The following is a 20463-nucleotide window of genomic DNA, read 5'->3' on the forward strand; positions in this document are numbered from 1 at the left end:
CAATAAGCTTCGTGTTTGTTTATGTGTATTTTCAGCACAAAAATGTCCTGACTATGTAGAACAAAACACAGAACATCAGGACCAGCAAAATGGTCCTGACAAAGTACTTTTTTCTTTTCATTTTTTCTTTTCATTTTTTCAAAGGTGAATGGCAGCCTCTCTCTCTCTCTCTCTCTCTCTGTGTGTGTGTGTGTGTGTGTGTGTGTGTATATATATATATATATATATATATATATATATATATATATATATATATATATATATATATATATATATATACAGAGATGGAGGGAGGGAGGGTGTGTGAGAGTGTGTTTAAATGGATACAGAGACTAAATGTCTGACCTCACAAATGTGTTATGAAGTCACATGCACACGTGTGTGTGAGCAAGAGTATGAGAGAAACTGGATAGGAGAACTGATGCTGGCAAGTGTGTGTTGTGTGTGTTGTGTGCGTTGTGTGCATCGTCATGTGTGCTGGGTTCCGGTTCATACAGCTTATCCGTAAAGGACAACGGACTGCAAATACATTACTGCCATCTGTTCTTATAGGCTACTTTACATTTTCTGGTTACAGAACTGGCAGCAGGATCCATTGCTGTCTGAGATTAAAAGTGTCTAGAGGCTGTGGGGACATGCTGAGGACCAAGTGTCCAGGTGTGCAGGTGTCCAGACGTCCCTTCTGGGCAGACTGGTTTGGCTGGGCGGGGTTGGTAATACTGAATGGGTTCTGCTTCATGCACTGCAAGCCCGTGACATTGCAGTGAAGTCACACAGTAAGTGTGCAGAGTTTAACAAGGGTGCATCTTTAAGGTAAAAAAGAGAAGATGTGTTTAAATGTAACGGGCAGCAGATGGGTTTGCCGTGTCAGGGTGTACGTGTGTCTGCTGCACTCTCGTGAGGACCACCACAAACTCAACGCCTCCGGTGGAATGTGCCTGGGAATGTGTTTAAAAACGGCAGCAGCGGCTCAGACGGATTCACGTCCGGGTGGTTCGTATCTAGAAGGCATGAAATGCACAACGTGTCTGCCCGAACGTTAGAACACGGATCCGCATCAACCCTGGAGCGGATACGGGGCACACACCACTTTCTGTGGAAAAGAACAGTGTCTTCTGAGGATGGCAGGCAAGGTTGTGTGTGTGTGTGTGTGTGTGTGTGTGTGTGTGTGTGTGTGTGTGTGTGTGTGTGTGCTGTAATAGGTGCCTAAAGTAGCTGTGGTTTATTGTGAGGCTGTAATTAGTGTTGCTGTGTTCATGTTGGTGTGTGTGTGTGTGTGTGCAAGCCTCATGGTAAACTTGTGCGACCCCCTCAACATCAGACACATTTCATTTGTTTCATTTGTGGGCTAACCTGTCTGCCAGAGACCACACTGAACGTCCCATATTGGAGTAAACCACTTGGCAGAAGAAGACACTATAAAACATCTCAGAAATAGTATTTGATTCAGTTCTGAGGTTGAGTGAGGACACTTGGGCAAACAGACAATTAAAAAGAGGCTTAATAATAAGGAAACATATTAGAGCGTCATATCATGAATGGACAACTACACATGTGACCAACAGAACCCCCCCATATGTGTAGTTTGCTTGTAAGGTCTTTCTCTTAGGGTGGTGTCAGGAGGTCCTACATCAGTTGTTGTGGTTAGCCAAACTGCTCATGTGTAATTGGCTGCCTGCTAATCACATGACCTGTCACATCACTCGCACTTACCACTGCGAAATGGGAAGAGATATAATATTATATAGCATTAGTGATTAAAATAAATAAATACGCTGGATTGGATTAAATACAATTTAACAGCCATGTTTAAGCAAGAAACTCACCACACTCATCAACAGATTCATACAGTCCAGGCTATAAGTTACACGTGCAAAGTATTACATATATAAATAATTATTGGTACTTTCCTAAGTAAGATGGATATTTCACTGCACATTTCTTGCAATTTAGAAACCATTTTAAAGCTCTTCGCAACAAATCCATAGTCATTGTTGGCCCACAGGCCATTATTGACTCTCAACACCGACTGAGATCATTCATCAACATATGGACACACGGCTCGGCTGGTTGTAACCAAGTACCAAGACGAGAGCGGCCCATTTATTTCCACACTGTGTTTTGCTGGAGGAGACCAGAAACGTATGGCTGCCGTTTAACCCTGATCATTAAAGTCACACCACAGTTACTGGGGACATACTTCACCACTAGAACCTAAAGCCTTTCTTTACCAATAGGCAGCTAAGCATACAAGCAAAATAAATGATATTATATCCATATTTCTATCAACAGACTAAGGACATCTGGGCGACTGTTTTAACCTCACCTGACCTCCTCTGTTTTTCTGCCTCTGACTGTTTTTCTCACTCCCACACCCTCACACAAAAACATGAACTAAGCATATATGAAAAACCTTTCAAAAAACACAACGGTCTAAGAGATAAAGGGATTACAGTCACTCATCCAAAGGTCAAGGGTCATGACCTGTCAGGGCCAGCGAGAGACACAATGTTAGGCCATCGACAGCCTTGTGGGTGTCTTCGTGTTCCTATTAAAAACTAGGAAAGAGCCCTAGATAATCTTGAGCTTCCAGATACAACTATCTATTCTTAGAAGGTCCTGTGTTAGTAATCACTGAGTTGAGCGTTTAGGTGTTGTAGCGTTGGGAGAGAGATTTTGTTGATCTCAGACCAGAGTATAAGCTATTTATACGGAGTTGTACACATACTTCAGTCTACCGCAAACCGGTATATTCACACCGAACCTAAACACAGCACATGAAGAAACGAGGGCTCTAGCAGGCTGTCACCTCTGGCCCGAACCTAAACTCAGCACATGAAGAAAAGAGGGCTATAGCAGGCTGTCACCTCTGGCCCGAACCTAAACTCAGCACATGAAGAAACGAGGGCTATAGCAGGCTGTCACCTCTGGCCCGAACCTAAACTCAGCACATGAGGAAACGAGGGCTATAGCAGGCTGTCACCTCTGGCCCGAACCTAAACTCAGCACATGAAGAAACGAGGGCTCTAGCAGGCTGTCACCTCTGGCCCGAACCTAAACTCAGCACATGAAGAAACGAGGGCTATAGCAGGCTGTCACCTCTGGCCCAAACCTAAACTCAGCACATGAAGAAACGAGGGCTATAGCAGGCTGTCACCTCTGGCCCAAACCTAAACTCAGCACATGAAGAAAAGAGGGCTATAGCAGGCTGTCACCTCTGGCCCGAACCTAAACTCAGCACATGAAGAAACGAGGGCTCTAGCAGGCTGTCACCTCTGGCCCGAACCTAAACTCAGCACATGAAGAAACGAGGGCTCTAGCAGGCTGTCACCTCTGGCCGACTTTAACCGATTAGGCTGTAAAATCAGCTCGGAAATTTGGCGGGGAGCAGAATTCCAAAATAAACCCAGGCCCAGACTCGGGACGTCTCAGAGAACCGTCTGCGTCCGGCCATCCAAAAAAAGCAGAATGTGGTCGTCTCTCCGGCAGGGGCAGTGGAAGCCGCGCTGCAGTCTTCTCGCACGGCGCTCGCACGGAGGGAACAGTGACCACCACAATACCTCCGGCCTGCTGGGTTTGTAGGAGGGAGAGAGGAAGAGAGGGAGAGAGGGAGAGAGGGAGGGCAAAGTCCACATCACGGGGAGGTGGGGGGGGGGGTGGGTATGGGGGCGTCTGCTAACCTACAGTGAGGTACTTGTCTCCCTGGGCAACGAGGGCACCGGGTGTGGAACACCAAACAAAGGGCTCGGAGAGGTGCACAGCAGCCGTGCCAAACGAGGCGTCTTCAGCAGGGCGTAATCCAGGATTAGGCCAGATTTCAAAACTTCTGCGGTTAACCACAGGTCTGAGGTCAGCAGTTTGAGCTGACCATTACAGAATCAAAAGCCAAGAGGAACAGAATATTATTGCCGCATCAGCCCTGTCTCCAACCTTCACTACTGTACCCCACCAGACTCTGTTCTCAGATCAGTGAAAACTGTGTTAGGGCATCAGGTGCTCATGCATTCAATAAGACGGCTGGCGTAGATTTGCAGAGGGCTCATCGACACTCAGACACTTCACTGGTATGAAAGACTAGAGGTGTACAGGTGTTTTTATTGCTCTGATGAAAAGAAAAACAAAGAGATGAAGAATAAAGGGCTAGTGGTAAAAACAGATAAAAAACACACACACAGAGAGAGAGAGAGAGAGAGAGAGAGAGAGAGAGAGAGAGAGAGAGAGAGAGAGAGAGAGTAAAAGCAGCTTGCTTATTGTATCCATTGAGGATTGACTCAGTGTAAAGACTGTGACTGGGTTGGCACTGGAGTTGGTGGGAGCACTGGGCACTGGGGGAGTTGGGAGCATTGGGCACTGGGTTTATGGGACCTTCACTGGCAGCCTCTGGTATGCAGCATTACGTAAGCCCTGCATTAATGAGACACAGCTGCTAAAGAGCCCTCTCTCTCTCTCTCTCTCTCTCTCTCTCTCTCTCTCTCTCTCTCTCGCTCTCTCTTTCTCACACACACACACACACACACACACACCTTTACAGGTGCAGGTGAACACAGGTAAACAGTGAACACAGGTAGACAGTGTGTCACACACATACCTGTATACACACATACTTATACACACACAAACACACAGACACACACACACACCTTTACAGGTGCAGGTGAACACAGGTAAACAGTGAACACAGGTAAACAGTGTGTCACATACATGTGCGTGCACACACACATACCTATACACACACACAAACGCACACGCAGACACACTCACACATTACTCAACTAACTAAACTTACAGTAAAAGCCACAGGTCAGCAACACACTCCTAAATAATCATCAACGTTAAACAAACAATTGTTGGGCTGGACACTTCTTTGAACCACTTTAGCCCAGCGTGTTCGTTGATGCAGAAGAGGATGTCAGGAACAACAGACCAAATTTATAGCAATATCAAAAGGCCTTTATTATAACTAAGATATATCTCAGGAGATCTCACACACACCAAACATGTACACCAGAGAGATCTGAAAGTTACTAGTAACATGTAAGTTATATATGGTATGGCTCCACCCCCTCAGTGCTCTTCCATGGTCCCAGTGTCTCAGCCTGATAAGGTGTCATTACAGGCAATTGTTGCTAGTCACCTTCTGTGGAGCTTATCAGTGTAGAACATATTTCACAGACACTTCACAAGAGTCTAACACTTGTCTTAGACCATTGTATTTTCTGATGCAACTAAAAGCTGAATTGCCCTTCTCAAAATATATAGCTTTAAAACATATCATGCAGCAATCATATCTAATTTTAATATCACACATACTAATGAGCAAAATATACTATTGCTAATATTATTGCTAAGCAAAAAACTTATTTTCTCAACACAATAAATTCATATTCACTCCATGTACTTCCATCTAAAATTCTGGAGCTCAGAAAAGCTGCTAGAATTATTTTGACTGTCCTGATACATGTTACAGCTCATCGCAGTTTAACGGGAGCGCTAGCAGTGAGGTGAACAGGTTCCTGCAACATCAAGACATTCCGTAGAAACACCATCACTGCCTTCATTATGTTACTGTAATGCTGGGGACCTTTCAAGGTGAGGTGTGATGATGTTCAGGTGATGGAGGTGAGGTGTGATGGAGGTGGAGGTGAGGTGTGATGATGTTCACAGTCCATCAATATTCAGAGTTCGTTCCCAAATAAAGCACATTTCACATTTAGTTTCAGTTTTACGTTTTACCATGGCAGAGCGAGACAGATAATAGACAGACAGACAGGTATGAGCTGTAGGAGATGAGAGAGTGACACAGTCTGTCCTTAGGGACACAGAGAACCAGACTGTCAAAGATATTAACAAAAGTTAATAAGGAGGAAACAGAGGGACGGGCAGTGCGGAGAGACCCGAGCCACCTGCAGCTACATCCGGCATACTTGGCCAGGATTACAGATTACAGCCCAGTCAAACACATGATCCAGAATTCTTGGATGAGGTGTTCGTCCAGGTGTTCAACGGTCCCTTCCATCTGGCTGTCCTCTTTAATGAGCCCATCACTGAACACTGAAAATAGGATCTTCATTCGAAGACCTAACTGGGGTCTGTAAAAGTGCGGGTTTGAGCCATACGAGTGCTAACAGTGAATTTGAACTGTAGGAGTAGGAGAATGCTAACAGGGAATTTGAGGTGTACGAGTGGGAGAAAGCTAACAGTGAATTTGAGCTGCACAAATGGGAGAACGCTAACAGTGAATTTGAGCTGCACAAATGGGAGAATGCTGACAGTGAATTTGAGCCATTCTAGTGGGAGAATGATAACAGTGAATTTGAGCTGTTCGAGTGTGAGAATGCTAACAGTAAATTTGAGTGTACAACTGTGAGAACGCTAACAGCTAATTTGAGCTGTAGGAGTGGGAGAATGCTAACAGTGAATTTGAGCTGTAGGAGTGGTAGAACGCTAACAGTGAATTTGAACTATAGGAGTGGGAAAATGCTAATGAATTTGAGCTGTAGGAGTGGAAGAACACTAACAGTTAATTTGAGCTGTATAAGTGTGAGAACACTAACAGTGAATTTGAGTGTACAAGTGTGAGAATGCTAACAGTGAATTTGCTCATTTGGTTCTTAAGGCCAGAGTCAAAAGGAACATCTGATAGATTACCTCAGGGAGTCTAAAGGCAATCAGATTAACCTTCTGAAATCAATCCTGGCCCAACTGACCTTGTTAAATGAAATCTGGAGAATTTACAGAGTGAAATTAGTGTTGCTTTAGTGTAGTGATACACTGAGTTCTGTTTCTACATCCCAGAGTTCACATGGCAATAAAAGATAAAAGCATTACTGAACAGCTACTGGAAACCCACGTATTAAGTGAAGTGTGTGTATGAATGTGTGTGTGTGTGTGTGTGTGTGTGTGTGTGTGTGTGTGTGTGTGTGTGTGTGTGTGTGTGTGTGTGTGTGTGTGTGTGTGTGTGTGTGTGTGTGTGTAGTGTATGAGCCTGGTTTCGCATTTTTTCAGGTGACTGAAACCCAAGTTCAACAAGTGCCAGTGTTCTGTTTCGATGCCTTTGTCCCGCCCCACTACACAGCCCAAACAAAACACACACAAACCAACTGGAATGAGGAAGAAGACAGAGAGTAAACACACACACACACACACACACACACATACACACACACACACACACACACACACACACACACACACACACACACACACACACACACACTGCTAGAGTAAAAAAGTGAGAGGGAGAGAAAGCAACCAGGAGGAAGGAGTTGTTCTACATTCATGTATCTTGTTTGACTATTTTTACCAGGACTGTAATTTCAAGGTTTCTCCTGTTCCTCATCCTTAAAATTCATAGCCCATAAGTAACTTCACATATACTATGGAAGTACTAATTAATATTTAAGTATTTCAAATGGGGAATTATTCATCGCACAGCTGGGGTAAACCAACCACATCAATCAGAAATCATCTGAGAAGTCAGATGTGATTAGCAGACACAGAGAGAGGAGACAGACACACAGAGAGAGGAGACAGACACAGAGAGAGAGGAGACAGACACAGAGAGAGGAGACAGACACAGAGAGAGGAGACAGACACAGAGAGAGAGGAGACAGACACAGAGAGAGGAGACAGACACAGAGAGAGAGGAGACAGACACACAGAGAGAGGAGACAGACACACAGAAAGAGGAGGCAGACACAGAGAGAGGAGACAGACAGAGAGAGAGAGGAGACAGACACAGAGAGAGGAGACAGACACACAGAAAGAGGAGGCAGACACAGAGAGAGGAGACAGACACAGAGAGAGAGGAGACAGTCAAAGAGAGAGGAGACAGACACACACAGAGAGAGGAGGCAGACACACACAGAGGAGACAGAGAGACCAACAGAGAGAGAAACAAAGAAAAATGCAACAGACAGACTGACAGCAAGAGAGACAGAGAGAGCACGGGATTTATGCTGTGTTTTTGTTCTGAAGTTTTAATTGGGTCTGTGTTTCAAATAAATCATTCCCAGAATTCATCTGTCAGGTAGCAGTCAAGCGCAACTTTTTAAGTGTGTGTGTGTGGAATTTATTCTCTGTGTGTGTAATGTTTAATTGTTGAGGTAAAAAGTTCAAGGTGACATTCCACAACCAACCTCACACACACACACACACACACACACACACACACACACACACACACACACACACACACACACACACACACACACACACACACACACACAATTCACTCCCCTTTTAAGAGCTATCATTTTGATTCCACTGATTTCAATGTGTATTGAGATATATAAATACACATTGAATTCAGCCTCTCTCTTTCTGATATTAATGTCCCGTTTGCTTATATTTCAAAGGAATGTTAAGTTGAAGTTAGCTAACTTCCTCCTTTAACACAGCAGGCCTGAGCAGGCTGGGCGAAGCTCTCCGATGGAGAGGTTCCTGGAGACTGCCTTCTGAACGCTCCACTAAGCAGATCGGAGACTCTATTCCTGGGTTTGGCCTGTGCCGCAGCTTGTGACCCGGTTCCTGCACCGGCCTCTGCCGGGGGAATGAAGAGAGAGAGAGAGAGAGAGAGAGGCAAATGCATAGACTGCACCTCTAAAGCAAACTTCACTTTTAAGCCTACTCAACAGTCTGTAGGGGTCAAGGGTGGACCTCAATTATTCAAGACCTGCCTTCTAATGAGCTATTGAAGCTAACGAGGAGCAGCTAGCGTGATCTCACGTGACTCTGATGGGTTTAACTACATGTAAAATGTAAAAATGTAAATGTGCCATATTTTGTCAATTGTGATTTTTTCACCACAATCGAAATTTGTCCTCCGCTTTCAACTCATCTGTGCAGTTAGAACACACACACACACACACACACACACACACACACACACACACACACACACACACTAGTGATTACTAGGGGGCTGTGGATCACACGTACCCAGAGCGGTGGCCAGCCCTAGCCTGGCGCCCGGGGAGCAGTTGGGGTTAGAGAGAGAGGACCTCAGGGCACCTCAGTCATGGCCTCAGGTCTGGGAATCGAACCCACGACCGTCCAGTCACAAGACCAGTTCCCTATCACTATAGGCCATGACTGATAAGGGTTGATTATCGAGGTTAGCATGCTAAATGAAGTCTCAAGGGAAGGATTGAGTTGATTGGGTGAACCCCCCAAGCCCCGCCCCCAAGTCTTTAGTATCTGGGAGATTCAGGCACTGGTTGTAGGCAGCCATAATAATTAAAACATTACATTAGTTTTAGAGCTAACTACCCAGGGCCCGAGTAGGGAGAGGGGCCCATTTTGCTCATGTGCCTCATTTACTGGCATTTATAGGGGCCCACTGACATTGAGAGTGTACAGGGCCCAGAATTTGCTGCCACAATCCTGCTACAGAGTCTGGACTATAGGATCTTTTCTACAGCATCTGATCTACAGAGTCAGCATCTCAAGCTCTGATCTATGAAGTCTGCATTTTAACATTTTGTCTACAGTGGAGACTCAGCTATAAGGAAACAGACTAGGGTAAGGTATCAAACTGCCAGTCACTGATGAAAACACAGTTCTGTAGTGTTTATGTACACACACACACACACACACACACACACACACATACACCGACGTTTGCATCTCTATGTGCTGAGGCAGTGGTTTTGTTGAATCCTGACGTATGTTCAGTCATAGGTATGTGTGAGAGTTCACACATTTGAGTCTTGCCAGCAATAGACTGTGTTTAGTGAAACTCAGCAGTTGTCCTGTGCCTGTAATACACACACACATACATCCACGCACATTTACATATGGCCAAGCAACAAAACCTGATATTCCCATTGGATAATAGTTTGAATGAACTGATATCGGATGCAGGTTCAGGCTTTGTCATGTTGAGCGTGCGTCAGTGAAATGACCAATCACAGAACCCGACAGCGTCCACCCGTCTGCTGGCACCAGGAGAATAATTACCCATCAAACCACCACCATCGCTCTAAATCGATTAGCCAACACCATGCCACCCCATATTATTATAAAGGCAGTGATACAGTACTGTCAATGTCAATAGAGTTCTACAGTAGTTTGCAAATGACATTAAGTGCCATTAATTTGATATCTCAGGGCTGAAGATCTTATTAGATGAGGGTTTTGCTAGAAGGTTATTAGGTTTTTACTAGAAAATGCTTTTAAGTGGAATGGAGTGATTGTTGTTAAGTGGTTCCATATGGTATAAACACACAGGCACCTCTTAAATGTGCCCGATTAAAAAGGTCAAACGCTTGGGTCCTCGACGAGCCGGGAATGACTGGGCTATCGCTACAATGGGCTCATATGACACACGCTGATGATGTCACGCCAAAAATGTGTTCCAGTCTGATAAAGTTGAGAGGGGAGCAGGTGATATGAGGAATGACGCATTCATCTATATTAGTAGTTCCTCTGTACTGGTTTGAGGACAGCTCTATGTTTTGCTTTGTAGAGACGTAGACCCTTACAGACACAGTGAGACTGATCCTGCATCAGTGGAATTGTGGCAGTTGATTAAAATATCTAGTCCCAGTCAGGAATAGCTAATGGGTTACAAGCACCACAGTACCCAACCCAGGTGATGGAGTTCCAGCACCATACACACCTGTCACCTGAGTACCATCACACCTGAGCACTATTACACCTCACCTCCATCACCTGAACACCATCACACCTCACCTCCATCACTTGAACATCATCACACCTCACCTCCACCTCCATCACACCTCACCTCCATCACCTGAACACCATCACACCTGACCTCCATCACCTCACCTTCATCACCTGAGCATCATCACACCTCACCTCCATCACCTGAACACCATCACACCTCACCTCCATCACCTCACCTTCATCACCTGAGCATCATCACACCTCACCTCCATCACCTGAACACCATCACACCTCCATCACACCTCACCTCCATCACCTCACCTCCATCACCTCACCTTCATCACCTCACCTCCATCACACCTCACCTCCATCACCTGAGCACCATCACACCTCACCTCCATCACACCTCACCTCCATCACACCTCACCTCCATCACCTGAGCACCATCACACCTCACCTCCATCACACCTCACCTCCATCACACCTCACCTCCATCACCTGAACACCATCACACCTCACCTCCATCACACCTCACCTCCATCACCTGAGCACCATCACACCTCACCTCCATCACCTGAGCACCATCACACCTCACCTCCATCACCTGAACACCATCACACCTCACCTCCATCACCTCACCTCCATCACATCATCACACCTCACCTCCATCACCTGAGCACCATCACACCTCACCTCCATCACCTCACCTCCATCACCTGAGCACCATCACACCTCACCTCCATCACCTCACCTTCATCACCTGAACATCATCACACCTCACCTCCATCACCTCACCTCCATCACCTGAGCACCATCACACCTCACCTCCATCACCTGAGCACTATCACACCTCCACCTCCATCACCTCACCTCCATCACCTCCACCTCCATCACCTCAGCTGTGTCACAACTGGCATTTAAACTGAGTGGGAGTGTTGGATTAGCACTGGGAGGAACCCTGGAGATATAGTTGATCTCTGGGACAGGAGCTGAGTGCCCTGTAGGCCACAGCTCATTTTCTTTAAAACTTCAATTACTCTTGTGCCACAAATGTAAAATATGCCCTGGTGGCCAATTTTGTGTAAAAAAAAAGCCACAGTGTTTGCTCTGGTAAAACCGGATTAAACCCATTAGCTCATTCCTAAGTCCTCAGGTGTGTCAAACCATGGAAACCATTAAACTGTACACTGGATTGGATGCAAGAAGAAAACCTGAGGGTTTATTATGGGAAATGTTAGCACATATCAGTCGATGCTCGAAGGGGCATTTCTGCAGTTTTGGGCTGTAATAGTGTAGTAATACGGTATTAACAATTAACCAAATATGGGTTAACAGTGGCTTAGACATACACACACACACTCTCTCTCTTACACACACACACACACACACACACACACACACACACACACACACACACACACACACACACACACACACACACACACACACACACACACACACACACACACACACACACACACACATACAGAAGCGTGTTGACATGGCTGTACTCAGCACCCAATCAATTATGAGGGTGAATAAGAGCTAAATATGTCTGGCTCCGTAGGTGACAGGTTAAAAAAGGCAAGAGCACTGGGTAAGTGCACACACACACACACACACACACACACACACACACACACACACACACACACACACAGACAGACACACAGACACACACACACACACACACACACACACACACACACACACACAGACACACACACACACACACAGACACACACAGACACACACACACACACACACACACACAGACACACACACACACACACACACACACACACACACAGACACACACACACACACACACACACACACACACACACACACACACAGACACACACACACTCTTTCTCTCTTTCTCTCTCTCTCTCTCACACACACACACACACACTAAAATTCAGATTTCACTCCAGGACATGATACTACAATATCAGTGCAGTGCACTCCTGGCAGTTTATAAACAACCTGCAGTTTGTTCTGGCCCATTCAAGGCTGCTATGCGCGGCTCTTTTCTGACCTGGGACACATACACACAAACACACACACACTGTCACACAAAGACATAGTAGCATATACACACTGTTGCCACTGTGTTTGCAAGTATTCTGTCTTTAGCATTTCAGACTTCACATCAAACTGTGTGTGTGCGTATTTGTGTTTCTGTGCATGAGACCGTTGACTGAAGGTTTCTGCATAGACACCACAGCCCACAGGCTGAGTAGACAAGAAGGTGAATGTGCAGAAGTGGTCTTCTTGTTGTGTGTGTGTGTGTGTGTGTGTGTGTGTGTGTGTGTGTGTGTGTGTGTGTGTGTGTGTGTGTGTGTGTGTGTGTGTGTGTGTGTGTGTGTGTGTGAATACAGCACACACGCATATACACACTTCTCAATGTGCAGTAAAAGAACCATTATGATTCCATTAAATACGAAAACTGAAGAATTTATGTTCATTACATGAGAGAGAGACCGTGAGATATTATCCTCTCCACTGTCCACTTTAACTTTGATGTACACACACACACACACACACACACACACACACACACACACACACACACACACACACACACACACACACACACACACACAGTTACTTAAAGAATGAAACACAAGTGATGAGAAACACAGACACTTGCATATTTGTGCTTGTTATATTTAAGAATGATTAGCATAAGGTTTTATCCTAAAGCACAACCCACATACACACACCCTTGACATCAATGTTCTATTTCAACCAGGATGAGTATAGGTTTGTGTGTGTGTGTGTGTGTGTGTGTGGGTGTGTGTGTGTGTGTGTGTGTGTGTTACCCCGATACCAGGCAGATCAAGTCTGTCTTTTAAGCTGTCGCCATCAGTTCAGCCTGAAACTCTACCACTTTGCATGGGGATAAAATCACCCCGGCCCCCTGCTGCCCGGCTGCAGTACTGCAGAGCCCAAGTCACCGAGCCCAGGCGCGTCCCATGAGGACGTGTCCCAAATCACAGTCCCACTCTTCACGCCTCCCAGCCTTCGTACCCCATACATACAAATGGGTATCACTCAGAGACACTCGGAGAAGTGCCCTAGTCCAGCATACAGCAGTGTGAGGGAAGAAACACTGAATATATATTTAATCCTTATCTTACACTTTGAGATTTTGTAAATACAGTGAAAAGTGTTAATAAGTCTTAAAACATAAGTTGTATGACTATTATTATTACTATTTTTATCTGTGAAGTTTTTTAATGCAAGTGATGTTGCTATGCAGAACAAGAACCTCATTTATAAAATAAATTACTTAACTAAACATAATCTTAGTCCCTATAATAATCATTACATTGAATTATTGTATTTTAATTATAAATATTTATTAAAATAAATATTACGGTCAAATGAACAACACGTCTTTATTTTTGAGTATCAATCGATAATTCAGTTTATATCTACGAACATACTTCGTGTTTTACTATTTCACACGCGTAAACTACAATAGGCGATTGTCCCGACCACTGGATCCTGTTAATGAGTCCTCAGTGGCAAAACGCGTAATTGTGATGTTAATTAACTTGGCTCAGTCTTGGCTCAATCTTGGCTCAATCTTGGCTCAGTCTTAGCGACACAGGCTTTCTAAAGTCGCGGCTTGTACGAGAAGGTCAGGCTAGATTGGGTTCATGTAATCAGTTTCAGCTCATTCCCACTAAACATCCAGTTAAATTACGATGTTGGATCAAAACTCGCCCAGTCGAGCAGTGACAGCGCTGAAAGACGGACCCAACTTGGTACAAGACATTTAATTCCACCTCAGTGCATGAATGCGAAAAGGTATTTCCATTATAAACGACAAATAATCTCCTCGTTGCTTTTGGGAATGGCAAATACATCTATAGTCACTGTCATTTCCACAGAAATAACGGGAGAGCAGGTCTGTGACTACCGGGGGTTGTTATATCTGTTATATATGTTATATCTGGTTCTGTGGGCTGCAGTTCGCCTCTGAGCTGATGGGCGCAGTGAAGATCATCGTCGCACTTCGGCGCATAGCGTCAATTCAAACGGCTCTGATCTTTCTGTCTAAAACGGAACCGCTACCGGTAGATGATCCGGTAATCGCGGACAAATACCTCCACTGTACCGAGCGCAGCTTACCTGCAGAATACGCGGTCGCACCGGGGGACGTTCACAGCGATCCAAGCGCAACGACGGGACCGGCGGCCGCGAATAAGTCCATCCAAGTGGAGGTGCGGGTGGATGAGACGCGCTCCTCGGGGCGGTCGAGGCACCTGCTCCTCTCTCCTCCACTCCAAATAAAGTCGGGGACGCGCACGATGCACGCTCACGGCAACACCCCTTCCTCTCGGGTCAGAGTGGCTGTACTGGGAGACTGTAGATACACCGCTGCAGTAAACCCGTCCCTGCGCACGCGGGGAGGTCTCCCCTTGGCAAGGGAGGAGGAGGAGGAGGAGGAGGAGCGCGAGCTCGCATTTGTTGTGCATTCCCCATGCAATGAGACGCAGGCGCAGGGGGCGCGCGAGCACGCCTGTGCACGGGCTGCGTGCTTCATGAAGGGAGCGCCCAGTGACCGGCGGCCGCTGCCCTGTTACTCCGGGCCAGCAGCTATTTTAACCTGCGCCGCCCTCGCGCACAAAATAGATTCGACCTGTGTTGTTGCGACCAGGGGGTCTCGCGGGTTTCAGTAGCCATAGCAACGCGGGTACTTTAATCCGCTCTGAGAGTTAGATCTGATAGGTCTGATATGTGATAAAGGCAAAAATACCTGCGAATCTGACGTTTTCGTGTCTGATGTGCAATCTTGACTGGTTCGAAGTGTAGTAGCTGTTTAAAACAAGAATTCGAATATATTTCAGAATACGTAACATTTTTTTCTTTATTTTCACATTTTATGCATTAAGAATGTTCTAAGCTCTAAACTTATACTAACCATCACATCTCTAAGCATAAAAAAACGGGTTTGCATTTCCATACATTTTTAATTTAAATTTGTACACACACACACACACACACACACACACACACACACACACACACACACACACACACACACACACACAAACACACACACACACACACACACACACACACACACACACACACACACACACACACACACACTACCTTGTCACGATGAAGACCAAATTACCTCATAATTTTCAGTTTTTTCTACATAGTGTAGGCATTACGCCTGAAAATATATGTTAACCGTGTTTTAAAACCCATTAACCATTTGAAATATGCACGAGAAGACAAAGCTCTGTGTCTTTCACAAAAATTAATGTTCTGAAAGCTCTAAAGACATTAAACCGGAGAAAAAAAAACCATTTGCGAGGCGTCGCTGTAGTAAATTGTAGTGGGTTTATTCTGCGGTTGCCAGACTGGAGGATAATCCTCCCGAGACCCGTGTGCCTTGTCTGGAGCGTAGGTGGATACAACACAAGAACACAAAACCCCAGCAGCACAATTGTCGATCGGCTTGTCGTCTCACTCTTTCCGAACATATCTCTGAGGGTTTCGTCTGGCCTGCAGGAGAGCAGGAGATCGAGAGTGTAGAGGTCAAAGCCTGCGAGAACCCTCACTGCCTCATTCCCAGCTATTACGTCTTAAGCACATTGTGAGAATGAAGACTCCCTCCAGATAAGCACGGAAACGTGTGGAGATTTTCACAGGTGTGGATGTGCTGAGGAAGTCACAAATGATGACTATGCTCATGTTTTATCTGTTCAGAGAGAGGAGGCACTGACCTATGACCTATAATCTGCTGTTAACACAACAAGAATTCCTCTGGTGCTGAGTTATAATCCTACAAATAAAACAGTAGCTACTATTACACGTAAACACTCCAGGCGCCTCCAGGCTGACACAGAGACCACGTCCTCTTTAAGGAGTCTTAATAATAATGTCAAAGACACAAGATAAATGACCAGATGAACAAAATATCGTGATATGGCAGCTCGCACCTGTTTCAGATGTGCTGTGTGTAAACGTGTTAACACAGCCATTAAAGTAACTCAGCTGAAGTGTCTTCGTGCCTTGCTGCAGGGCTTGTGTGCTGTATTATTTTTAATAATACAATAAATAACAATTATTTTTATTGTTTCACTCCTAAATCACTCCAACATTAATTCGCTGTTACCGTCTGACCTAGACCGGGCGGTAACAAGGAGAAGGCAGAAAAGGGCTTGGTGACCTGTTAGTTGAGTACATTCAGACTATTCTAATTCAGGTCTTGATCGTTTCCAGAGGTGTTTTAATAAAGGCATTAATGACATGGCTGCTTGCATTGGCAGTTGTTGCTATGGAAACTCAACGATAATTTAACAGAGCTGCAGTCTCTTTATAACTTTAGAGAGCTGTTTTATGAGTGTTATGGGGCTGGAGTAGACAGGAGTTTGGGTCGCCATTGGAAGGTTGTTTATTTCATTGCACCTGCATATACATACAAATGGCAAAATAAAGCCATTCCACATGACCTAGATGATTATGATTGAAACGTTTACATTTTCTAATGGAAGATGAGTCCTCCTACCAGAAGAAAATCAGAAGCACTTTGCTTGAAAGACCTCCGTCTGAATTATCCTGTTTGTGTGGAAACCTTGTGGACTTCACTACAAGTTTGAAAATCTCTCTCTGTGTCTCTGTCTCTGTCTCTGTCTCTCTCTCTGTGAGTGTGTGTGTGTGTGTGTGTGTGTGTGTGTGTGTGAGGGGGTCGGCAGTGCCGTAGCGGGGTGCCCCAAACTCATGAAATTTTAAATGGGTTTTTTTGCGCAGGAGGAGGGGCCTGTCTGCTGAACTGCTAGAGACCACCACCCTGCTGCAGCGCGTTAAATCCTCCTGATGCCGTTATCAGCAAACACCAACAACTCAAGGCTCGGGCTGACCCGCTTATTTCTTCATCACATTTAATTTCTTTAGATTCGCCATCATAATCAATTAAATACTTCGGAAAAAAGTGATTAGTGATGTTACACCAAAACAAGAACAATCTAGAATCTGATCTTTTGTCTGTCTTTACATCCAACTATCCAACAATGACAAATCATACAGTAAAATATTATTTTCATAGTCGTACATTATGAACCATTAAAATGGTTCCTTATTCCTCACGACTGGTATACAGCGCAACAATTGGTAGGTGCGTGTTCGTCCCTGGTGATCCCACGTCTCATGGAGGTTTATTCTGAGTGCCTACCGCTGCTTCAAGTGCACGTCTGCATTCTTGTTGTGGAAGAGTCTCACCTTTCCAAATCCGCCCCTTCTCCTCCCGTCCCGGAGATCAAAGGTGGTCAAATATAACTCCATCACTCACAGCTGACCTTTTAGGTGAAACACACACATAGATAGACAAACACACACACACACGCACACACGCACGTCTGCTACGCTTCTCCGTGATGGCTGAAGGAGCAGCTTAAAGATGAGGAGGAAGCAGTGTGAGTCACCATCTCAGAAGTTCAAAGTGGGTCGAGCTCCAGAAGAACTCTGAGGAACCACTCAAGACTGGAGCTGCTAGGGCTAATCACACACACACACACACACACACACACACACACACACACACAAAGTGAGAGGTAATAGACTGAGAGCTTGGTGGAAAACCATTAAGGGGTAGGCTTGACAAACACACACACACACACACACACACACACACACACACACACACACACACACACACACACACACACACACACACACACACACACACACACACACACACTCCTCAGTGGTATGTGACAGTCCACTACTGGTGAAGTCATATGCAGGTCTTTAATTATCTCACACACGTCCCCTAAAAATACCACCCACCACTTTTACCCCTCCATCTGTCTTCTGTTCTCTCTCTCTCACACAAACACACACACACACACACACACACTAACATGGAACAAAATAACACCGTTATCTCCAGCTACTGTCCAGACACTCCCTGCTTCTAGAAAGCTCCGTCGGCAAACTCTCCAAACCAATCACGGCCCTTATCGGCGCCTGGCCAGACTTGGCCTCCGAGTTCTCCAGCTGCGGCGCTGAGCAGTGAGGTCATAATCCTGCGCCGCTGGAACGCTCTGATCCAAGAGCCCCTGCGGCTCCATCTCACGGATGGCGTGCGGACCGCCGGATAATCGGGACGATCGGGATCTCTCCTCATTCCTGGACCGTGCGCTCACGTCTCTAGTTCGGAACGCCAACAGAGACCACTGCTGAGTTCAGAAGCCATGCAGGTTAAGTCATCGAGCTCTGCTACTGCTGGAATACGAACCGTTGCACTCACAACACCTTTTGTGCTGTAGATGTGATCAGACCCGTCTACATTTAGCTTAAGCATTAAATGCCTGTCTGGTCTACACTGACAGATTTGGTCACTAGACCATGCTGGACTGCTGTATTTCTGGATGCCTGAATTCTAGTATTCCTTGATTCCAAGACTCCTGGATTTCTGGACTTCAGCACCCCTGGACTGCTGGACAGCAGCACTAAAGGACAAGGACACGGTGTCCTGCTCAACCTTCTCTGTCCCCCCTTTGTCCTGGATTCCTTGATTCCACCTCCATGGTGTTCAGTGTTTTCTTTTTTGAGTACATATGAAGTAACTCATAAGTATGGAGTCCTTGTTAAGTTCAATCTCTCTTTCTTTCTCTCTCTCTTTCTCTCTCTCTCTACACCATTTTGTTTTTCTGAAGTGCTATTGGCTCCACAATTAAACTCCTTATTGATCCACTGCACATGCTGTTTCATTCCCTCCTACTCTCGACCCCCAACTCTGTCTCTTACAACACACACACACACACACACACACACACACACACACACACACACACACACACACACGCACACACACACACACACGCACACACACATTCACATGCATACATATACACATGTACACAGACTTTAGAAATTGAAACCTCTATGCTATTGCTAACACATGCACACACACACTCGCACACGCACACACCCCCTGTGCAGTGATGTGTGATCCACACCCACACGTAAGGAGTGATGGAGTGTGAGAATAGTGTGCAGAGAGCCTCTTCCTGAATCTGCTCGTGATCTTCCAGGACATGGAACACAAGGACCTGAATATACAGTACTGAATATACATATTTACATACATATACAATACATTGTTATATAAGCTGTGTGTGTAGTGAAAACCTCTCATATGCTGTTCAACATTAAATTCAGCATCATAGGTGGCACGGTTTAATATTCACAGCTAATAAATGTTTTTAAAGATTCTAAAATATATTTAAGGAATCAGATAAACCACAATGCAACACTAATTCCATTTCCTACGTGACGGTACACGGAATCCACCACAGACGAATGACACGACATGTCTGTAGTCCACGCTGAGTGAGGGTGGACAGTACAGAGTCTCCTGTAGTCCACGCTGAGTGAGGGTGGACAGTACAGAGTCTCCTGTAGTCCACGCTGAGTGAGGGTGGACAGTACAGAGTCTCCTGTAGTCCACGCTGAGTGAGGGCAGACAGTACAGAGTCTCCTGCAGAGCACAGAACACCGTGTCCACGTTCCACATGCTGGATCAGCAGCAGCACAAAGAGTCTCCACTGGAACACTGTCCCCCAGAGGCCGTGCTGCCCAGCGTCAGTACTGATATTGTCCCCCAGAGGCCTTGCTGCCCAGCATCAGTACTGATATTGTCCCTCGGGGGCCAGCGTCAGTACTAATACGGAGGAGTAGGTAGTATTCAACTTTATTAGTACACCTCATTTAAATTGTTGTGGTCTCATAATTTGCACATATTTTCTTGTGCCCAATATTGACCTGAGAGATATACCACACACACACACACACACACAC

The 20463-nt window shown here is 45.5% G+C and overlaps 1 protein-coding gene across 18 annotated transcripts in view; it reads right to left on the reverse strand.

Annotated features, from left to right (window-relative positions):
• Positions 1–18156, reverse strand: part of sorbs2a (sorbin and SH3 domain containing 2a) — a 54267-nt gene extending 36111 nt beyond the window's left edge. For 2 of the 18 annotated variants that reach the window (XM_077014351.1, XM_077014251.1), the window contains exon 1: positions 14776–15138. The gene's annotated coding sequence lies outside the window, so the exon portion shown is untranslated. Of the gene's footprint in view, positions 1–14775; positions 15149–15403; positions 15463–17880 lie in introns of those variants that run through there. The other 16 variants (XM_077014207.1, XM_077014242.1, XM_077014276.1 and 13 more) reach the window with 12 other exon arrangements.
• Positions 18157–20463: the final 2307 nt, after the last annotated feature.

The sequence above is a fragment of the Brachyhypopomus gauderio genome, chromosome 1, assembly GCF_052324685.1.
Source record: "Brachyhypopomus gauderio isolate BG-103 chromosome 1, BGAUD_0.2, whole genome shotgun sequence".
Lineage (NCBI taxonomy): Eukaryota > Metazoa > Chordata > Actinopteri > Gymnotiformes > Hypopomidae > Brachyhypopomus > Brachyhypopomus gauderio.